Below are 20106 nucleotides of genomic sequence, written 5' to 3'. Positions count from 1 at the left end.
GCACAACCGGGGGAGAGAAACACAACAGCCCTCTCCTTACAGCTGGCATTCTGGCGAAAGAGGAAATGAACCCACTTAACACAATGGAAAGAGAATTTAATTTAGTACTTAGTGTAAGGACTTAAGTTCAGTGACAGTTAAAGGCATGAATTGGTGTTTGGTGTGCCAGGCTTCTCCACAGAGAACCCTGCCGTTTTGAGAGCAGAGCTATTCCCTTCTCAGATTGGGGCCAGGGGCTTCTGTTCCCACAAGAAAATGTACTTTAGTACTTCTAACATGTATTACGAACAACCAGTGAGGCTTCTAGTAATCAGAACCAGGCTTCACCCATAGTAAGCACTCAAATAATTTAACTCTGGTTTCTTAGATGTAATTGCCTTGATTCCAAACGTGTACTATGCTTCAGCAGTCGGTTATTAAAGGGTGATTCTTCTGGGGCGGGGAGGGCTCACTTCACTGGGTTGGGCTGCCAGGTGATGCCCAAGTTATAGGTTTCATTAGGAAACCTGGTTTCCTTGTGTCCCTGACCTGGAAACTTGTTACAAATGCGAATTCTCAGACTTACTGATGCATTTGGGGTGGGCCCAGAAGTCTGTTGTCTCAGGCCCCGCCCAGGTTAGGGAGGCACTGCCGCTGGAGAGGGTGGGGGCTGACGCAAGGTTCAGGGCTGGCACCAAACAGAACAAACTCGGGAGAATCAGAGGCCGTGTTCCTAGAGCAAGACGAGCTTGGCCAGAAATCAGTAGATGTGGTGTGTGTCTTATTCTTCAAAACACCACGGGAATCGCACCCACGGGGCAGAGAGTGGACACAGCGCTAGTGAGACCCGCCAGGATGATAAGCTGCGAGAATACGGTTGGTTCCCAGACGCGTCCGCGTCTCTGAGCCACTTGGAGAGGTTTAGAAAGTTCTGGGGGTGTCACTGGCCTGGTGGAAGGCCTGGGCGGCCAACTTACAAAGTGCTCGATGCTGCCAGGGCAGTGAGAGCCGCTGACGGAGGTGCAGGCTGAGGGCCAACACCAGGGTGGAGGGAAGGAGTTCGGATGTGCTCTGGCTGTGAAAATGAGGCAAGGGCCGCACAGCGTGCAGAGCTTTTCACGTGAGGAGACAGCGCAGACAGGACGCAGACGAGCGTCCGGGCTGACCCCGTTGCGCAACATCTCAGGCTGCTACAGAGAGCCACCCTGAATGGAGCTCTTTCCAAATTCTGTCCCTCTCTGACTCACATTTCCTAACACGGGGTGGAGTGGGGGTGGGGGGTTGGGAGAGAAGGGAAAGTTAATGAATAATTTGGTTTAAAAATGTGTTATGAGTTTCAGGCTGAATGAGAAGTAAAAACTAAAATGATATGTTAAGTTGATGGCATTATGCATGGGGTTTTCTATTTCATAAATTTTTAGATGATGCATTTTTAGTAATTTTATGATATAATAAAAAGTTTCACCTTTTATAAAGGTTCAAAGGAAGAATAAACCAAGGGTATTCATGTGAATGGATCGGGCACAGGTAGGGGAGAGCTGGCAGTGGTGAGGTGGAGATGTGAGTGTAGCTTCCGGTGATGGAATGCTGACTGCACTGTCGCGGCTCGGGGCTCGGTGAAGGGCATGGCAAGGGGCATGGTGAAGGGCACGGTGAAGGGCTCGGTGAAGGGCATGGCAAGGGGCTCGGTGAAGGGCATGGCAAGGGGCACGGTGAAGGGCGTTGCACCCTTCACACACTGACCTCTGACCTGAGCGTTCCTTGGAGCGTCTTCCCTTGTGAAATGTGGTCACACCTCTGCTGGAGGGCTGCATCAGGCCAGGGTGCTTGAGGAATCCAAGGTGGTCGCCTCTGAGACAGCCTTTCTGCAAGAGGCACAAGGAGCCCTCGAGGGAAGGTGGGATTCAGAACTGTGATCTGCTCTCGTCAGTTCGGGCCTCGGGCCTGCCAGAGCTCTGCAGTCAGCGGTGACGCCAAATGTGGTCACACAGACACAAGGACAAGGTCATAGCTTCGTGACTCCTAGTTTCCACGTCACTTCTTTTATTTCTATCTCAGTGATTCAACTTCTCCGGAAAGGCCCCTTCTCACTTCTTCTTTAGTGGGCAGAGTTTGTTCACAAAACGATGCGTAGAATGGACTGTATATATTTCATACAGTAAAAGATATAACAGACGATATGGGTAAGATTGAAATGAGGCTTCATCGATTCCCTTATAAGGTTTACAATTTCCCCTGGCTTATATACTTTGAAAAGGTGTGACATTTATCAGGAGGGATTAAATCTCAGGAGCAAAGCCGGTGTGACGAAAGCTGCGCCTGAGCCACGGCCGGCGCTGCGCTGAGCTCGCCGCGTGCCTTTTCTAACCTAATGCTGTTGCCTTGCTATTGGCTGAGAACTCTGGCTGTCCTGCCCATAGGAAGCTGAGGCTTAGAGGCCAGGTAAATTATTTACAGTTACATACCCAGTAAGAAGCAAAGCTGGAAATTGAACCCAGAGTCTGAATCTAGACACTCTCTCTATTTTTTTATTTAAAGGTTTCAAACATATGCAATAGTAGAGAACAAAATAATGAACTTCTGTTACCTAGTTTTATTGGCTAATCCTGTTTTATTTAATTCCCACCCCTCACTACCCCCACCGAATTACTTTGCAATCAATTCCACATGTTGGCTGTAATACTTCAGTATGTATCTAAGAGACAGAATTCTATTTTTATTTAGAATTCAATTTTTCTATTTTATATATAACCACAACACCTGAAAAATCTTAGTTCTTTAATATCATTATCTATAGACTGAATGTTTATGTCCCCCCATATTCGTGTATTAGAATCCTAACCCCGATGTGATGGTGCCAGGAGGCGGGGCCTGTGGGAGGTGGTGAGGCCGTGAGGGCAGAGCCTCCTGAATGGCATCAGAGCTCTGATAAAGGGACCCCAGAGAGGTCCCTCGCCCCTTCCACTACATGAGGACACAGGGAGGAGACGGCGCCCATGAACCAGGAAGCGGGTCCTCAGCAGACCCCGAACCTGCCTGACCTTGGCCTCGCGCCTCCAGGACGGTGAGAAGTCCTTCCTGTAGTTCCTAAGCCACCGCCTGCGAGGTTAGTGTCAGAGCAGCGCACACGGACTGAGACACCGTCTAATATCCAGCCGGTGTTCGAAGTTCCCCAGTGTCTCCGGCATTTCGCCTCAATATTGGTTTGTTTGAATCAGGCTCTAAAGTACTTCTGTTGCCTCTGACTGTTATGTCTCTTAAATGATTTTTAATCTGGGTGGGTCCTACCCGCTCTTTTTTCTTTTTCTTTTTTTTCCCCTGATATTTAATTGTTGGAAAAAACTGGTTATTTTCCCAGCATAATTTGGTACATTTCGGATTTCATTTCCGTGGTGTCTTTTAACGTGTTCTTCTACCCCCCGCATTTCCTGAAAACTGTAGTTGTATATGAGGTTTGATCAGATTCAGGCCCATTTTATTAGGATAAAAAAACACTTCACAGCTAGTGCTGCATCCCTTCTACTGAGTCTCATAGAAAAGCACACAATTCTCTCTTTTTGTGACTTTGAGAGTGATCTGTGTTTTTAGCTGAGTATTATCAGCCATTATAGAGTTCCCATCAATCTTTCATTTAATGTCTCAACAGCTATTGATGATTGTTTTCTAGATTTATTATTTCATTAGGGGCTGAAAAATGGAGATTTTTCTGTCATTTCTTTGTATTTGTTAGCAAGATGTTTTATAAAGAAAAACTTCCATCACTTGTTTGATGTCCTAGTTCAGTAGAAGCAGGATAACTGCTTCCGGGACGAGGAATTAGTAACTGACGCTCTCCAGAGGTGCCCAGGGAAGTGCTCCCTGGACCTGACTGTCGCGGTGAGCTCCTGGGGTGTAAAGGTGTGTTTGATGTGTTTCCATCATCATCGTCGTTACCAGCTCTGACCAGGGAGCCCCTTCAGCCGGTTCCCATGTCCTTCTGACAAGACTCCAGGATGCTTTTGTAACTTCTGTGCTTTCTGCTATGACAAGATGCCTCAGGACCAACTTAAACATTTCCAGCCCTACCTAGATAGGTTTTTTTTTTAGAATACAGGCTTAGGTTTTTTATATAAAAATGTATACATTAACTCATTTATTATGACACATCAACTTTCTGACTTTATTTAGGGGAAACCCTTGCTATGAATATTTAGGTTTGTAAACTTGAATTTACTTGTGGAATCAAGTCTGCACTCTTGGACCAAAGGGGAGACCACATTCTAGAAAAATCCAGTCCTCTGTGGGATGAGAGTGTAAACAGTGATTGTGGTCAGGGGTCAGTTCCAGGAACCGTAGCACCACGCTCCTATCTGCACACTCTCGGAATCCAAGTTAAATCCGGATAATTCTGCCCGCGTCATTGAGGTCACCTTCAAATGAGACTTCAAGGCCCCTGAAGAGAGAGGTCCCCAGTGGCGCCCAGCACTGGGAAAGGAGCCCCACCTCCCAAAGGAAAAGCCCTGGCTACAACCTGAGCACTAGGGACGCTTATTGCTGGAGGCTCTGGACCCTTTTAGAGGACTGAGCTAGAAAATACATTTTGTTTGTTTTGACAAAGAAAAATGTGACAGGAGTTTATACCAATAATTGTAATTTTAAAAAGTCAAGTACTTCTTTGATTTTATATTTGTGTCTTTAACTCTTGCTGACAATCTTGGTTCCTAACTATCAGTGTAATGATTTAATTTCATCATGTTACTGTGATGGTTACTTTTCATGGGTCAACCTGGCCAGGCCATGGTGGCCAGATATTTGATCAAACATTCTGGATGTTTCTGTGAAGGTGTTTTGGGGTAAGATTAACATTTAGACTGTTGGACTTTGAGTAGAGCAGATTGCCCTTCATAATTTTGCACTTCTCATTCCACATTTACGTGAGATCATATGGTATTTGCCTTTCTCTGTCTGACTTATGATGGACCTAGTGGATGTTATGCCAGATGTAGAATTCTTAACAGTATTTCAGCAATTGAATCCAATGATGTATAAAATGGATATAATATTATAACAAAGTGGGGTTTATCCTAAGAATGCATGGTTAGCTTAACATTTGAAATTAATCAATGTAGTTTACCATATTAACAGACTAAAAAAGACAAATTAGAGGTTCAGAAAATGCATTTCACCCTCTAGATTCATCCATGTTGCCGCAAATGGCAAGATTTGATTCCTTTTTTATGGCTGAGTAATACTCCATTATATATGTGTATCACGTCTTCTTTATTCACTCACCTATCAATCAGTGGACACTGAGGTTGCTTACACATCTTAGCTATTGCGAATAATGCTGCGATGAACATGGGGGTGCAGCCATCTCTTTGAGTTAGTATTTTTGTTTTCTGGATATTTTCTGGGTAAATATCCAGAAATGGAATTGCTGGGTTCTATGGCAAATACACTTATTGTGGGGATCACTTTGTAATGTGTATAAATATTGAGTCACTATGATGTCCACTAAAAATGAACAGGAGATTGTATGCCAAATATATGTCTAAAAAATGCATTTCACAAGATCCAACACTCTTTCCTGATGAAAAATATCACTGTGCTGGGGATAGAAGGGGTAAGTAAACAGATGTCATCATGTATATAAATATTAACATTTAATGGTGAAAGACTATGCTTTCCCCCTAAAATCAGGACCAAGGCAATGTGTTTGTCCTTACCACTTCTGTTCAGTGTCATGTGGAGGTTCTGGCATTGCAATAGGGCAGGGAAAAGATATAAAGGCACCCAGATTGGAAAGGAAGAAGTAAGCTAGTCTTTATTTGCAGATGACATGAACATCTACCTAGAAAACCCTACAGGGGCCAGCCAGGTGGCTCAGTTGGTTAGAACATGAGCTCTGAGCAACAGGGTTGCCGGTTCGATTCCCACATGGGCCAGTGAACTGCGCCCTCTGCAACTATTGGGTTGTTGGAAAAGTCATGATGTATTTTTGCAACGAAAAACATAGAAAGAATATGTCATGACTTTTCCGACAACCCAACAGATTGAAGACAACAACTTGAGCTGACCTGCCAGTGGGCGGCCGGATAGCTCAGTTGGTTAGAGCACATGCTCTTAACAAGAAGGTTGTCGGTTTGACTCCTGCATGGGATGGTGGGCTGTGCCCCCCGCAACTAGATTGAAAACGGCAACTGGACTTGGAGCTGAGCTGCACCCTCCACAACTAAGATTGAAGGACAACAACTTGACTTGGAGCAAATGGGTCCTGGGAAAAACACACTGTTCCCCAATAAAGTTAAAAAAAAAATGTAAATAACAAGTGTTGGCAAGGATGTGGAGAAAAGGAACCTTCCTGCACTGTTGGTGGAATTGTAAAGTGGTGCAGCCACTATGGAAAATATTTTTTTTTTAAAAGAAAATCCTATGGGATCTACATAAATGAAATTAGAAGTAATGAATTAGTTTAGCAAGGTTGTAGGATATGAGATTAATATACAAAAATTAATTGTATTTCTATATCCTAGCAACAACCCGACATTGAAAATTTAAAAACCTATCATTTACAATAATGTTAAAATACATAAAATTATTATGGGCTAATTTGGCCAATATGTGAAAGATCTATCACTGAAAATGACAAAACACAGTGAAATTACAAAAACAAATCAGTAGATGTAGTGTTGTTAAGATGTCAGTTCCTCCCGAATTGATCTATAGATTCAACTTAATCCCAATCAACATTCCAGCAGCCATTTTTGTAGACATTAAGAAGAAGATTTTAAAGCACACTTGGAAATGTAAAGCCACAGCAACATTGAAAAGGAAGAAAACAGTTGGAGAACTTGTAATGCCTGATGTCAAGACTTAATGTAAAGCTACAGTAGTCATAATCGTGTGGAGCTGATAAGGTAACGGGACAGAACAGACTCTAGAAATAGACCCTCACATGTATGGGCAATTGGTTTTCAATAAAAGTGCAGAGGCATTTCAGTGGGGAGAGAATAGTCTTTTAAATAAATGGCCTGGAACAATTAGATATACAAAAGCAGAATCCATACAAGAAAAAAAAATCAAACTTTATAAAAATTATGAACTTCTGTTCTTTGATAGACACTGTTAAGAGAATGAAAACAAGCCATATTATGGTTGTTAGAGAATATTTGCAAATCATGTATATGATGAAGGATGTGTATACAGAATACATAAAGAACTCTCAAAATTCAGTAAGGAAACCTAATTTTAAAAATGGACAAAAGATTTGAGCAGATACTTCAGTGAGGAAGACATATTGATGACCAATAAGCATGTGAAAGATGCTGACCATCCTTAGTCATTTGGGACATGGAAATGAAAACCATAATGACGGGGTACCATGACATTAATTTGAACTGAAAAGACCACACAAAAAGTCGGCAAGGGTGTGGAACTCTCCTACACTGGTGGTGCTGATATAAAATGGGGCAGCCGTGTTGGAAACAGCGTGGCAGTTTCTTAAAAAGTTAAACAAATTGAGCATATGGCCTAGCAATGATGTTGGGAGGAAGAAGCCAGACACAAGAGTACACTCTACTCGTCTGTTTATATGACGATCAAGAGTTAGCAAAACTAACCTGATGACAAAGGTCAGAGGAGTAATACCTACGGAAGACACACCTGTTGAGTTAGGAGGAGGGGCCCTGCTGAGCGCTGGAAATCATCTACCTTTGGACCAGCTGTGATTACACACGTGTATGGTTTTAAAAATTCATCAGGCTGAACACTTAAGATGTGTTCATTTTATTCTTTGATGCTACACCTCAGCTAAAAAGAAGAAAAGGTCTCTTACTCTGCATTTTGAAGTTTTAAAACACATTTTAAAATAATTCACTCATCAAAGAGACTTTAAGTTATTTAGAATTCCCTAACTAGTAGGTGGCTCAGTAGGGGTTAAAATCCAAGTCTGCCTGACTCTAAAACCCCAGTTTAATTATTATGCTGTGCTGCTTCCTGTCATGCCTTCTAATCCCAACAACATTCTGAAAAACACTATATGCACTAGCTACAGCTTTTGAAGGAGGAAAGGAATGAAACAGCTATGTGGCCATGCGAAAGCTATCAAGGTCAAGGAGGAACGGAAGAAAACTAATAACGAAGGGAGAGCCGTTGTGTTCAGCGAACCTCAGATCAGTAGTTCACCTGAAAGACAGCTTGGTAAGAGATGGGTCCAGCCTGTGGTCTCAGGAGTGAGCGGCACAGGCACAGCGAGGGAGACCAGATGGCTGTCCCCAGGGCCACGCCCAGGTTTGTGTAAAGTGAGGGCATGGACCAGGTTCTGCAACCCCAGCCCCAAGCCAGTCACTGAGCCTACGCTCCATTTCCTCTTAATTTTAGGGGCGAGAGAAAGCCAGAGGGAGAGCGGGGGAAGGAGGGGGTGTTTGCAGGGGATAGAGGCGCAGTTCTGGGAATAAGTAATCAACGTTTGAGAGTAGAACTGGCTATCTTTCAGTGGAAAAGTTTTTCCGCATACTCTTTTTCCCTCCCTGTATTATATTCTCAGCACACATCTGTCCGCTGTTCATAAAAGACAACCTGAGGGGCAGTGCCGTTGGCAGGCGGAATTTGGTGCTGGTCAGACTGCCTCAGCGTGGAAAAGGGCCCGAGGGCACTCAAATTCTATTCGGTTCCATTTGCTGAGCTGTTGAGAAATGGGGCAGGAGCCTTGATAACTTGCTTCTGGGGAGTGAGAAGAAAAACCACAGCCTGTGATTAGTGCGGTGGGCTGCAGGTGGAAGTAAAACACCACCACACGGGCGACCACGCTGTAAGACTCGCTGCTTCGCTTACTGACCTCTTCTCAGCCAGAGACGGGAATATGCAAATTAAAGGATGACCAAACTGAAAGCCCCTCGCACTTTTTCTTTTTTTAAAGATTTTTATTGGGGAATTGGAACAGTGCTGGGGAATTGGGGAAAGGGGAACAGACAAGTTGCTGTCGTTTTTGTTTTTCAATCTAGTTGTGGAGGATGTTGCTTCACTGGCACAAGTTGGCACCATCATTGCGCCCCTCTCTGGCGAGGCAGATCAGTCGCCGGCTTCTGGACGGCCGCTCACTGCGGCTGCTGGCCGCTCACGGTAGCCCACTGCAGCCCACGCCGTCGCCGGCGACTCATGGCAGCCCAGCTCCAGGTCGAGCTGTTGTTCAGCATCTTAGCTGTGGAGGGCAGTGTCACTGGCCCTCATATGTGGGATCCGAACCGGGGCCCTCTGGCATCCCAAGCGAGTTCTTAACCATCGCGCCACTCGGCCGGCCCGCCTCGCACTTTTTCAATTAACAGCTATTAGGAAAGAGCTGTTTCTGCTTCACCCTCGTCTCCTGTATCCGTGTCACTGGCCTTCCCACAGTGACTCTTGGAGGCTGGTTTCTGCCGCCGCCTGGAGTCCTGGAATGTGGCCCCTCGCTTCTCCTGCCCGCGTCTGCCCTGCTGTCAGGGGCTGGCACATGCCAACCTGGAGGGTAACGGTGAGGGCATACCGCAGCCCAGAGCAGAAAGTATTTGCTCCGGCAGATTTTATGGCTTGCTTTCTCACTTATTTCCTGAGTACATATAGGCTAGTAGTTCCTGTGAGTCAGCTGCCTCCCTGGGGCCTTGTCCTGCTGGCTCGGTTCTGGAGGCCTTTGCTGCCTTCCTGGGAAGTTATTTCTGGGCAGTAGAGGGCAGCAGTTTCAAATGCTTAGGTATTAGGAGAAAACCAGCTTGAGGTTCTAGAACGTTGGGCTATGTGTTGTCCCAGTACGCCAGCACGGATGCTCCCCGAGCCCACTTCTTCCCACTCCCGATCCATGTTTCCCGTGGGTCCTGCCACAGCTCGGCCTGTGAAAGCGTCTCCCACCTGCAGAAGGACTGAGAGATCACTTGGTCTGAGTATTGTACAGACCAGGCCACTGAGGCTCAAAGAGGAGAAGTCACCCCCTCAAATTTGCACGGCTAGTTAGTAACCAAGTTCAGACCGGGTTCCAGGGCAGCTGGCGTGAGAATGGAGGGGTCCTCGGTTAACTGAGCAAATGGTCTAGGTGTGGATGACATGGTGGAGACCCTGCAGCAGGGCTGGGAAGGACGGGACGGGACTCGGGACTGAGTCTCAGAAATAGTGCCAGCAGTATGGGTTGTAGACATCAGTGAAATTTTCTTATTTTTATATGCTCTCTTTAGGCTTCACTCCAACAAACACCCTTTTTTAAAAAGGGTCTGATAAATTCATTTACACTAAAATGTTACTTGAAAATTTTAATTTAATTTGTACTTCTCTTGATGTGTTTAGAAAATGAAATGATAGTAAAAGGACTGTTTTAAAAATACCAGCTCTCTGCCCCACTCTTATCCAAGCTCCCCTCCCCCAGCCGTTTCCTAGAAGTAACCACTTTAAATTCTTGTCGCGTTTTCTTGTATTCACTTCCATATTTCCATAGACAAGTATTTATGTATATAGTATGATTTATTAATTTATCAATTTTAGATGTTATCTATTAACTTTCTGTCATGGAAGATGAGGGCTTAGCTTTCTAAATACCTTCCCTTATTTATCATCTCCCCTTCATCCTCCTAATCTCCTCCCAGTATGGTTATAGCATGGTATTAGGTCAAATCAGTATTAGCATTTACAGTATTAGGGTTTCTCTGCGTGGTCTACTATCATTATGCTTTTTTCTATACACAACTTTCTATGTAATCTAGAGTTAATAATTTCCTTATTTTTCCATTTGCTTCGCTATCTATTTACCCACTGCTGTTTTGTCCAAATGTCTTAAAAGATCTCTCAACTGCAGAGCAATGAATCTAAATTTCAGTTTTAAGGCCCGCTCGCACCTCGGGCATGCCTCCGCTCCCTCCAGCCCGTGGCTTCCGCCCGGGCTCTTCTCCCGCTCTTCTTCTGTATCGGACCCCCTGTTTCCACATCTTTCCCACTGGCTTCCTCCCTTGCAAGGATGGAGAACGTACTCCAGTACCTTCCCAAGGATGGGTGCCTGAAAGGTAAGTTTTTGGTTCCTTGCATACTTTAAACTATTTTTGTTCACTGCCACACTGGATAGATATTTTGGCTGGGCCCAGCGTTCCAGGTTGGAGAGATTCTCCTTCAGATTTGGGCGGCATTGATTCATTGTCTTCTAGCTTCCAGGATTGCTGTTGCGAAATTGGATGCACTACTGATTCCCAGAATGGATCACTGTGTGTGTTGTTGAGTCTCTCTGAGCTGTGAGGATCTTTTATCTCTATTTTTCTGACTTCATGATAAAATTCCTTGGTGTGAAACATTTTTCACTAACTTTGCTGGCTTCTTGAGGATGCTTTCAGCTTGAGATTTATGTCTTTCCATTCTGGGAAATCTTTTGTATTATGCCTAGATGGCTTCATTAGTGAATTCTACCAAACATTTAAAGAAGAATTTACATCAATTGTTTCTAAAGTTCGGTCACAAGACAAGAGAAAAGGGACCATTTTCTATCTCAGTTGATGGGGCCAGCATTACCCTGATACTAAAACCAGACAAAGACATCATAGGAAGAAAACTACAGAACACCATCCCTTACAAACAATAGGCACAAAAATCCTCAATAAGATACTAGCAGAATGAATAAGGCAGTGTATTAAAAGGATTTTTTACACATGAGCAAGTGGCATTTTTAGTAAGAGTGAAAGAGAGATTCAGCATGTAAAAATTATTCAGTTTAATATACCACATAAATAAAATGAAAGGAAAAAACACATAATCATCTAAATTGAAGAAAAAGCATTTGACAAAATCCAACACTCTTTCATGATGAGAACATTCAACAATCTAGGAATAGAAGGAAACTTCTTTAATCTGACTAAGGGCATTTATGAAAATTTACAAATAACATCATATTAAATGATAAAACACTAAAAGCTTTCCCCTTAAGATCAGAAACAAGACAAGCATGTCCACTTTTCCCACTTTAATTCATCATCGCACTGGAGGTCCAGAGCCGTTAGACAAGAAAGAGAAATAAAAGGAATCTAGCTTGGTATGAAAGAAGAAAAATGTCTATTTTCATACAGCATGATCTTATAAATAGAAAATAAGGAAAATACATACATACACAAATATATTTTTAAATCTATTCTTCAAATCAGCCTTTTGGTTGGAAGTTTAATCCACTTATATTTAATGTAATTACTAATAATGTACGATTTACACCTGCCATTTTGTCATTGTTTTCTATTTGCTTTGTCTTTTCTGCCCTCTATCCCCACATTAATACTTTCTTTTGTGTATTAAATAGATATTTTCTAGTGTACCATTTCGATTCCCTTGCTTTTTCTTTTATTGTATATAATATATGTGATTTATTAATTTATCAAATAATGAAAATTAATTGATAAATTAATACATCAAATTAATTGATAATATATAATAAATTAATTGATGAATAGATATGTAATTAATTGATAAATTAATTACATATACATATAATACCAGGGTGCCAAGAAAATGTGCACAAGTGGACACTTCAGTCAACGTTGCTCAAGCAGTACGTAATCAGAAATGTCTGGACACTGATGGGAACCACTTACAGCACGTCTTGTAATTACAGAAGTCACACGTGACTTGTACTCATCTTTTGTTATCAGTATACATTGAGTATTACAGCTTTAATAGTTTTCTCCTTTCTTAAAATGTGTATACATATTTTTGGTGCCCTCTGTATGTGTAGTACATATTACATTATATATATGTATATTTTGTTGTTGTTATTTTTTTGTCATTTTTTAGTGTTTTCCTTGGGGATTACAGTTAACATGTTAACTTAAAATAATCTAGTTCAAATTAATACCAATTTAATTTTAATAGTATACAAAAGTTAGTATCCAGTATCGCTCCTTGCCCACTCCTTTTTGCTATTATTATTTATATACATTATATCTTTATACATCTGAAGCCCATCAACACATTTTTATAATTCTTGCTTTATTTAATTGTCTTCTAAATCAGTTAGGAGAAGAAAAGTGTTAAAAACAAAAATACAGGGCCGGCTGAGTGGCACGTTGGTTAAGAATTGGCTGGGGACGCCAGAGGGCCCCGGTTCGGATCCCACATATGAGGGCCAGTGACGCTGCCCTCTACAGCTAAGATGTTGAACAACAGCTCAACCTGGGGCTGGGCTGCCGTGAGTCACCGGTGACGGTGTAGGCTGCAGCCCCTGCTGCAGTGGGTTGCCATGGGCTACCGTGTGTAGCCAGCAGCCGCAGTGAGCAGCCATCCAGAAGCCGACAACTGATCTGCCTCGCCCGGGAAGAGCACAATGAAGGTGCCAACTTGGGCCAGTGAAGCAACATCCTCCACAACTAGACTGAAGAACAAAAGGACAGCAACTTGCCTGTTCCCCTTCCCCCAATTCCCCAATAAAAATCTTAAAAAAAAAAATTTAAAAAACCCAAAAATACATTTATACTGTTTTTACGTATACTTGTGTACTTATTTTTATCAGTGCTTTTATTTCTTCATACGGATTCAGGTTTCTGTCTAGAGTCCTTTCATTTGAGCCTGAAGGACTCCCTTTAGTAATTCTTGCAGGGATTGTTTGCTAGTAATGAATTCTGTCAGTTTTTTAAAAGTATGGTAATATTTTAATGTCTCCTTTATTTTTTTGCAGGATAGTTTTACAGGACATAAAATTCTTGGTTGGCATTTATTTTTGTTCTAGCACTTAAATATGTTGTCCCACTACCTTCTGTCCTCCATGGTATCCAGTGAGTCAGCATTTAATCTTAATTTGGATTTCTTGTTATGACAACTCATTTTTCTCTTGATGCTTTCAAGATTCTGTTTTACTCTTGGGCATTCAATAGTTTGACTATAATGGGTCTAGGTGTAGATATTTTACATTTATTCTCCTTGGAGTTTATTGATCTTGGGTATGTAGTTTAATGTTTGTCATCAAATTTAGTATGTTCTTGGACATTATTTGTTCATATGTTCTTTTTGCCTTTTTCTCGCTCCTTTTCTTCCAGACCTCCCATTATGTATATGTTGGTATACTGGATAGTGTCCACAGGTCTCTGAGACTCGGTTTTCTTTTATTTACATTTCTCAGACTGGGCAATCACTATTGATCTATCTTCAAGTTTACTGATTCTTACCTCTGCCAGCTCAAATCTTTGTTGAGCTCCTCTAATGAATTTTTGATTTCAGTTATTGTGCTTTTCAATTCCAAAATTTCTGCTTAGTTCTTTTTTATAACTTCTGTCTCTATTTTATCTATTTGATGAGACATTGTTCTTAAACTGTTAATTCTTTTAGTATGGTTTTCTTTAGGTCTTAGAAAATATTCATAATAGCTGATTTAAGGTCTTTGACTAGTAAGTTTAACATCTGGTCTGCCTCAGAAATAGTTTTTATTGATTGTTTTTTTTTTTTCTCCTTGTGTGGGCCATACTTTTCTGGTTGTGTGCATGTCTTTTTTTTTTTTTTAATGGACAATTCAAATAATGTAATGTGGCAACCAAGAAATCAGGTTCTCCTCTCTCCTTTGTTTTTTGCTGTTGCTGTTTGTTTAGTGACTTTTAACTAATCCCTCAGTCTGTATTCTTTGCATGTGTGGCCACTGGAATCTCTGCTAGATTACCTTAAAGGTCAGTTAGTGATTGGACAGAGATTTCCTTAAACGCTTTGAACCAAAAAGTCTCCTCCTCCTTGCCGAGGGCCTCTGTCTTGGGACACATGGCCACCCTGGGCAGCAGCTTGCACTTTATCCTTAGTCCTATTTGCAGAGCCTCAAGGTGGCCGGAAGTCAGAGCTCAGGTCTTTCTCAGATCTCTCCTGGGCGTGCTTATACAGGTGTGTTTTCTTCTAGGAAAACGTGTTCAGGCTTTTCAAAGTCCCCGACGGACATAGCATACCCAGAGTTTCCTTTTAGGTTTTGTGGCCAGCCTCTTGTTTGCTCCAACTCGTGTTGCTGCCTAACATAACTGCAGGGTTAAACCTTGGCCACTATTGGTGTAATTGATTTAATTAATTGATTTAATGGCCACAATTAATAGTTTTGGACAAATGTCCTAGGGATAGGGTTTTGAGTTCAATCAAGCCCTATAAATGGAGCTTTTCCAGAGTTACCAGACAGGTACAATAGTGACAGTTTTCTGCAGATGTTGCTTTTTGGGGAGCTCCAAACCCCTGTGTCCCCACTAGCGACTACTAGGCTGCTGTTTTTCTCATGGTTTTGAGGCTGCTGGTTTTAAAGGCCAGTGCAGGGCTGGGCAGAGGGCGATGAGAATAGAGCAAGTTAAAACTCCACAAAGCTCATGATTCTTACATAATTTTAGCCATTTTTCTTTAATAAATGCTCCTCAGATTGTTGCAAGCCTTTGGTTAATTTCCAGTTTTGAAATAGTTGATTTTGACATTTTTTCCAGTGTTTTTGTTGCTTTTATGGAGGAAGAGATTCTGGGAAGTGCTCACTCCACCATTTTGGAAGTGCATCTCCTTGTGCTAACATTCAGATGCAAACTCAGGAGGTACAGATGCATGTGACATGTCATCTTGAAATGGCTAAACTGATGTTTTAAAAATTGAATCTCCATCTTACTATTCCTTATGGAAGACAGTGGCCACAATACCTGTCACAAAGGCAAATTCTTTCATAATTATGTTCCAAGGTTTGTGAACACAACCGCAAAACCTAAAGGTTTAGCTTAAAAGAGACACATCTCATGATGATGCAGTGACTTTGATTTTTGGAAAGAGTTAAAAAAAATGCATATGGTGATGCGTCCGTATGAGTTATTTTTAGAGGACACCATTTAGAATATGCAAACATTTTTTCCCGTTGACAGTTCCTTTAAACACATACTGGCATTGTCCTTACAGGGTGTTATTTTTATTGGTGGACAAACTGAAGCATTAAATTTCATGGTTCAGACCAAGATAATTTATAACCAGTGGTTAGCTAAGGGACATGAGCCTTTGTTCATCTTGGTTGATTTAGGTGAATGGCCCAAAAAGGAGATAGTGAGCGGTAGAGCTGGACCCAGAACATCGTTACGCCCTTACAGGAATGCAAGCAGGGGACCTGAGGACCCTGTCTTCGCTGTCATAAAAAAACTCCCAAGATATGTCTATTCTTGCTTTTATGTTCTCCAGAAGATTTTATATAGGAAAAAGCTGTTTAAATCATGGAGCAAAACTGTACCTAGTATTTACAAATCAACCCTTGCCTGAAAACATAATGAAAATATCAATTTTCAGTTGGCAGGCCAAATACAAGTTCTATTTTAGACATTTTTCCCTATTTTTTTTCAAGTGTGCAACTGAAATTGTGATGATAGTTTCACATTTCTATAATCTCCTTTTTTTCTATTGGACCTATTTAGATCCCCAAACCCAGAACACCAATTTCATTTTCATTTGATTCTTCTTTTCTCTGGAAACTACAAATTAAGTTTCTTTATATTATTCCCAAAACAGCCTTCCTTTCTTCTCTCCATCCTTGGCTTCTTAAATGATTGCTTCTGCGTGAAGAACTGAACAATAGCAAACCACTGTTGCTGGTTGAAGTCCTATATTTATCCAGCACATTGTTTAATCAGAAACATAATCTGACCTATTGGGTAACCAGATTTGTTTAACGGATCTGAAAATAACATATCTCCATATCTGACTGAGACACTCATTCCATAAACAGCAGAGGTTTTCAATACAAAGCAGGACCCAGAAATCACATCATTGGACAGAATTTGAAAGTGAAAGATTGGAAGTTCAACCAATATTTTAGGTTTATTTTTATCATTCCCCAGAAGGTTTTCTGCACGATTGCCTTATTCCTCCTTTTTTCCTTTTCTCTGAGACATTATACTCAAATGGACATTTTGGGATATGATTATTATATAATGTGTTTCAGATTAGATCCTTTGTAGGTTGTTTCTAGAGACACCGTCTTTAAAACTAATTTCAAAACAGAAATACAAATGCTGGAGAATTGAGACTGCAAGGTGGGAGGCCAGTGTGACACATACGGCTGGCCCCGCATCCCTCTTGTTCTTTGGGTAAATCACTCAGGTTCTGATCAGCTGCTGCGTCACCTTTGTGTCATTTCCTGTGAGATGGTGGCTCTATACTGGATCAGGAATTGGGAGACTGGTCCTCCCTGTGCCTGTTACCAGAGTGACCAGGGGCCAAGTTGCTTATTCTCTCTGCGCGTCAGGTCTCCCCACCTATAGAATGTGGCAGCATGTGTGTGGGGAGCAGGTGGGCTCAGTGGGCTGAAGGTACATTGTTCTACGACTCAGAGACAATCCTGGTGGTGCAGTATAAGCCCTGGTCATCCTGTACTTTTGAGTCCTAATTTCCTTGACAGTCATCCTCCTGTACATTTCCATGTGTATTTTTTTCTGTCTTTTATATTCTAGCTAGTTAACGTTTACCGAGTGGTCACCACGAGGCAGATACTGCTGTAACTGCTTTACGTTTGTTAGCTCATTTATTCTTCACAACAACTCTCCAAGCCACATACCAGGGAACTGGGGCACGGAGAGGCGAAGTCAGTGAGTCAGGGTCATTCTGATAGCAAGGAGCTGAACTAAGACTTAAATTCGGGTGTGCAGGTACCAGAGTCATGCCCTTAGCCATGTCACTCTGCCCCTTTGGAGAAGCCGCGTTCCACCGCAAACCACCGTAAAACAGCTTCGCCACTATCTCGTCACTCTGCCTGTCGCTGTGGAACTGTATACACGCCATTTCTCCGCCATGGCTCTTCCTTTCCTCCAGAGCCATCCCTCCATCCTGGCAGGTGCTCTCTATCCCAGTCTCAGGACGGCAGCCCCTGGTCCTGTGTCTCCCTCTCTAGTCTGCTGTCATCTTCCCCGACCTCAGGTAGGCACCTGCTCCTTCCTCCTGCTGTAGCTGTCAAGTGGGCATGCCTTCCTCTTTTCTGTACCCCCGATGCTCACAGGTGCTAAGATTTGGGACCTTGTCGGCCTTTCCTGGCCTCTAGGATGTGGCCTTCACTCTGGCTTGGGCCTCCTTGCTGGGTTGGTTCTATCTGCCTGGAATTCCAAGTTGTAACTATTTTCCAAGGCCTTGAAAATGCTGTTTCTTCCGTGAAGACTCTGTGATCTATTTAACAAAAGGCCCTCTCTTCCTCTAAAATCTTATGACATTTGATCTGGACCTGATTCGTGGTATTTATTTTCTACCATGTTTTATAAATCTGCTGTCATGGATTGAAATCCTACCACAAGCCAGAGATCCTGGGAATACAGAGATGAACAGGACATAATACCAACTTTTAAGAGTTTTTGAGGCTGGTGGAGGAGACGCTCATTTGAATATTCAGTGTGGACAGGTGGGGCGAGAGGGACAAGGGGCTGCCACTTAGGGGGCTCTGAAACTGAGGCTCAGGGCCAGGGTGCCTCGGGTGGGGGTTCCTGGAGGGACTGTGGGTCCCAGCCAGGAACACGCTCTGTGGCTGCACACTGAGACTTCTTCCCTGTCTTGGGGACATTTCTGGCGGAGACACTGGAGGCGTGTTAACATTTAGGAACACAGTTTAATAGTTTCCAAGTGGGACCATGTAGCTCTTGACGGGAACTAAGGCTCCGATGAGCTTGGGTTTGGAAGGGCTGGGAGTCTGGACGGGGCAGAAAGACCATTAAGGGAAGTGGTCGAGTTTGCACTTAGGAGCAATTGCCATAAAGGGAATGGGCGATGGCACGACTGTAATAGTGATGGTGCCCAGTACCACCTGAGGCAGCAGCGCCGTGGTAAGGCTTGGCAGTAAACTAACTGGGAAGTATAGTCCCGCAAATCCCGATCGCAGACTGATGTCTGAGCCTTCCCGAAGCATACGGGGCTGCACAGAATCAGAATGTGGGCTTTATCTTGAAGGCACTTGGAGTTTCCTGGACATTGCAAACTGGTATTGCACATGGAAACGAGCTCTGGTACTAAAACCCCGCCTGCTTTGCGGTATGTTGTGTGTTAGAAACAGGGAGGTGGTGCTCACGGTGTAACTCAGGATGGTGGGATGGAGCTACGCGTGGAGAGAGGAGGGGAGGATGTGAAGCAGAGAGGCCCAGAGGGAGGTGTTTGGGGGATGAGATGATATTTAAGAGTCAGGCACAGGCTCCCTCCCGAAAGGACCTCGCAGACTCCTCACTGCTCTCCCGAGGCGCAGGGGAAAGGGGGCGCAGCCCTAAAAGCGAGGCTCACCTCCACATCCTTTGACTCTCCGAGCTTCTTGGACCCCTAACAAGACATTTGGGGGTGGAGCGTATGTTGCTCCTTTCACAGATGCTGGAAGAACCCCAGCCCGAAGCCAGGCAGCCGGTCCTCAGGTTTCATGAGGAGGGTTGTCATTATGGATGAGGCGATCGCCCCTCACTGGGCCTGAGTCTGGGGACAACAGTGTCTCGAGCTGCGCTTGCTCCGAGATCCGTGTCATGTGCGGGGCGGGCCCTTCAACCAGAGTGTGGACAGGGATGTGGTACAGATGGCAGCAGGGGACACTCAGGACAGACACACTGGTGGGGGTGCTAGGATTCAGTGACACAAAGATGGGCTTCAGCAGACAAGAGGGTAGGGAGGGAAGTGATGGAGTGAGCGATCTGCAGGGGATACACAGACGGCTGTCCCCACCCACTCCGCCCTCGTGATCCCAGGGAGGGAGCAGACGCACACCCAGCACAGAGGCACAGGGAAACCACCTTCAGTTGTGTGTGAAAGAAGCGGAAAGCCTGGGTGGCTGAAAACGCTGGTCAAAGGAAGCTGTGCAGAGACGGGCAGGGGAGAGATGAGAAAAGACAGGTAACTAGGTGCTGGCTTACTGGGGCTAATTTCTAGTTTTATTCCTGGTGAAGCTTAAATGTATGACTGTGTGTGCGCGTGTGTTAAACTGTTAGTTACGCTCCTTTTACCTCCTAAGGCATCAAAAGCTGTCCATCCCCCAGCCGTTTGGAGACAGAAACACGACCATGATCTCAGCTCTGAACACTTGTAGCCACGTGATGCTCCGTCGCCCAGAGAGCGCCTTGGGCAGTCGTCTTGCAGGCTCCCTTGCTTCTAGCTATGTGCATCTTGACCACTGCAGACAGCTCTGGCCTGTGTTTGGTCGGGTCCAGGTGGCGGAGCGCCATCCTGTTTGTCAGG

General features: G+C 43.6%; 1 protein-coding gene across 3 annotated transcripts in view; it reads left to right on the top strand.

The window, feature by feature from the left end:
• Positions 1-20106, top strand: part of DDR2 (discoidin domain receptor tyrosine kinase 2) — a 103741-nt gene that overhangs the window by 1266 nt on the left and 82369 nt on the right. Inside the window, exon 1 of one of the 3 annotated variants that reach the window (XM_019660660.1) lies at positions 7884-8157. The exons of the other annotated variants lie outside the window; for them this stretch is intronic. The gene's annotated coding sequence lies outside the window, so the exon portion shown is untranslated. Of the gene's footprint in view, positions 1-7883; positions 8158-20106 lie in introns of those variants that run through there. 3 annotated transcript variants of the gene reach the window in all.

This window comes from Hipposideros armiger, unplaced genomic scaffold (genome assembly GCF_001890085.2).
Source record: "Hipposideros armiger isolate ML-2016 unplaced genomic scaffold, ASM189008v1 scaffold_324, whole genome shotgun sequence".
Lineage (NCBI taxonomy): Eukaryota > Metazoa > Chordata > Mammalia > Chiroptera > Hipposideridae > Hipposideros > Hipposideros armiger.
This window is presented reverse-complemented; position numbering and strand designations above follow the sequence as displayed.